The 3694-nt window shown below is 41.1% G+C and overlaps 1 pseudogene; it reads left to right on the top strand.

Annotated features, from left to right (window-relative positions):
- Positions 1-422: 422 nt before the first annotated feature.
- On the top strand, positions 423-1133 carry LOC107301619 (annotated as a pseudogene).
- Positions 1134-3694: the final 2561 nt, after the last annotated feature.

Raw genomic sequence — 3694 nt, 5'->3', positions numbered from 1 at the left:
TCAGCATTGCGGTTGCCTTCAGGGGGCCGGGTGGCCAGAATGGGTGCAGCCTACTGGGTGGGCGTGGATGGAGTGGGTGTGGCCTACTGGGTGGGCGTGGCCAGTTCTACATCATTCGCGTCAAGGGTGCCTGTGGGGGCCTGGGCAGGAGTGGGACAGATCTGAGGGTCTCTGGCAGAAGGGGGTGGGACCGGGGCAAGTGTCAAGATGGCCACCACAAAATTGTACATTGGCTCCTGGCTGGCCAGGGCCAAGGCAGCGGGGGCCGTTCCCTCACTGTTTCCAGGATGGCTTCGCAGGCCCCATCCGGCCCCTGGGCCTTGTATTTGACATGTCTGCTTTAAATAGTAAAACTACCTGAACTAAAATGCCAGCCCAATAAGTACAGTAATCAGTTCCGATAGAATAAACTTACACAGATTATGACAGTGGATAATAGATCCTATCCTTTGGTAACAGAGAAGAGGCTCTGAAGGCTATCGGTTGAAGGCTTTCCAGTGAACGTGTCAGAGCAGGTCATGCAGCCTCCCTTGCTGAAGCCCAGACTTGAAAGCAACTCGCGTCAAACACAAGACCCGGAGAAGGATCTGCGGTGCATTGCCAGAACGCTTTCATTTCTGCAAGAATCTGGCTGGTATTGGGGTTTTATGACACCCTGTGAAGCCCAGCAGCTGCTCCAGACGATGCCAGAGGGGACTTTTCTGGTGCGGGACAGTACTCATCCCAGCTACCTGTTCACACTATCCGTAAAGACCATTCGAGGTCCTGCCAATATACGCATTGAATATGTTGATTGCAAGTTCCGATTAGATACCAATTCTTTCTCCAAACCTTGGATTCTGGTCTTTCCAGATGTGGTTAGTCTGATCCAGCATTATGTTCTTTCTTGTACTACGGAGAGCAAGGGGGATGCTCTTTACCTGTTTCCTGTGTTTTTGTCTTCTCCACCCAAGGAGATGAGAGCACCAGCAGTATATCTGAAGCTCATCCAGCCACTGAGCCACAAGGACGTTCCCCCCAGCCTGCAGCACCTCTGCCGACTACAAATTAACCGATGCACTGGAAAAACAAACCAACTGCCTCTACCAAAGAGAATGAAAGACTATTTAAAGCAGTACCCTTTTCAGCTTTAAAGACACTTGTCAGTCTGCCTGAGTCAAGCAACAGAAGTAACACTGAAAACATTGGATTTAATTCTGGCAACAGAATGGCTTTGATCCACTGATGGAGTTGTGTTCTTAAGTGGGCACAATAAATAAATTGCCAACAGAAGAGATTGTTTTTCCCATCATCTTCTCCCTTATTTTTCTCAGTTACATAATTTCATTCTTATGCCATGGAGGAAGCAGTATGCTCAAGCACACAACTTCAAGGCCAAAAGCTCAAAGCATTTCTCTTTTTTTTCTGATTAGCTTTGCAGAACTACTTTCGGCACATGCAGACTATTGAATTGTGGAATCACAATTGCATCAGGAACATTGAAGCCTCAGAACTGTTATTATTTATTTCCATGGTAGTTACTCTTTTTTTTCTACTTTTGAGTACATATATAGAGTACCCTTATTTTCCTTTTACAAGAAAATTATTTCAAGATGGGCTCAAACCATAGCTACGTAACTTGTAGTCGTTCATTATGGATTTGAATGAAGTCTTCTGGCCATTGGCTACTCTATCATTTGTCTTGATGTATTCATAGTCAAATATAAATATGTTGGAAGTGTATAAAAGTTTGACTCCAGTTACAATCAACATCCAGACTAATTTCTATTAGGTTAACAAAAAGATAACTTGCTTATTCTTTCCAAGTTTATTGAACTTGGATCAGTAAACCCCTTTTTTTTCTCCCTCCCTCCCTTTGAAGAGAATATTCCTAATTTGAATTAATTAGATCCAAATGATTTGTTGTCCAAATTTACCCAGTGAAGATGCCTACCTATCTGTCATGTGAAGCATAGCATTTTCCTTGGAGAAATGGTCACATCCTGAGTTTAGTATAAAATTCATTTCTGTAGTGTGTGTTTATATTTGTTTGGGAGAGAAAACCTGGGAAACAGGCTATTTTTCTCCTATTACCACGTTGGAGTCAACCCATTACCTGAATGTTAACTCAGATTAGTGCTGTACCAGCACAAAGAAGCTTCAGGGAGAACACAATACCAGTACATTCTTTATCATCAGTTTTGCTTGTGAGAACTTGCCCATGTTGATTATGATACTTGTCGAATGGGGCAGAGAAGATAGCAGGAATGAAGTATCTCTCCAGCTTCCATCTTTCCCAATTGCTCTAATGCACCTTATATTTATTAGGTAGGAAGCTAAAATAATGCAGCATTGGCTGTACAAGAGCAAGAAAGAATTCTTGGCATTAATTCTGCCTTCTGCTCCTTCCTCTGTTTTATGTCAACAGTAGCTGAGGATGGAGAATTTGTGTTGTCAAAGGATTGTCATTCATATATGTCAAAATCCTCAGGAGACTTATACATATTTTCATATTGTTATAGTTCAACAGTGAATAGCTGTGCTACATGTATGCGCTACAGGAAGGGATCAAATCCTAGGGCAGTCTTTTCTAACATAGGATCCTTAGGATGGGGACTATAGCATTCTGAATTCTAATTGACTTTGCTGATGGACAATTCTGGGTGGTATAATCCCAGCACCTCTGATGCTGCCCTAGATACAACTTTAAGCAAAAGGCGAATTCTGCTCCATCAGCAATCCAACATGCTTGGTATATCCATTTCTTCTCAGGTTTTTTTCAGGATTTGTTGTACTTCTAGTTTTATTTTGGATACTTTGATAACTGACAATGTAATGTGTGATACCTGCTTTATTGATTAGATTGCTCTCTGTTTCTGGAACAAATGAATGGGAGATTATCTATTAAAAACAAACACAATATATGCTGCACAATGTTTCTGAGAGTCATGGGTGTAAGAAATAGTCCAAGTAAAAAAAAAGTTTGTTTTCCCCCATTTAGCTTATCGTTTCTGGTTTTGCCAATTGATAAATTTGCATTGCTTATAGCTTTCTCCAGTTTGTTTCATAGCAGTCAGTGACATGGAATAAGATGAAGACTTGGTTCTGCTGTTAATATTTTCCAGCTACATTGCCGAGCTGTGGATAATGATCTTTCCTTAAACACATGGGACTGCAATTCAGAGATAAACACTTCCAATTAACGTTCCACTTCCCAGAAAGTTGTTTCTTAGAGGGCAAAATCATTAAACCTCAACCCTGGTTCTGATTTAGATGCCCACTTTGGGTGATGCTGCAGTGGACGAGAGGCTTTTACTTTTAAGCATGTGGTAGGATTTAATAGATCTGATACAGCTAATGTCTTGCTAGGTTGGATGACAAGGGATACAGGAACAGGAGGGCAGCAGAGAAATTGCTAGAAAGGATAGTTCTTCCTTATTTGGGAACAATTAAGTCTGAAAAATCCAGCTCCTGTTCCTGTTTTTTTTTAATCTTTTTTTTTTAAAGTAGAAATTGAGGGTATGGTTGTATAAAGAGAGATTCACTGATTCACATACCCCATCAAACAATTTCTACAAGATGCTAAGACTTAAATGAAGATTTATAAACTACAGTGATTGGCTTTTCACAACATACTATAAAAAGAAATTACATTATAGCACAGTGTATTGTGAGCTAGGGTAGTGATTGCACAAAGAAGCTTAAAGCCAAACAG

This window comes from Protobothrops mucrosquamatus, unplaced genomic scaffold (assembly GCF_001527695.2).
Source record: "Protobothrops mucrosquamatus isolate PMUCROS unplaced genomic scaffold, P.Mucros_1.0 scaffold_251, whole genome shotgun sequence".
NCBI lineage: Eukaryota > Metazoa > Chordata > Lepidosauria > Squamata > Viperidae > Protobothrops > Protobothrops mucrosquamatus.
This window is presented reverse-complemented; position numbering and strand designations above follow the sequence as displayed.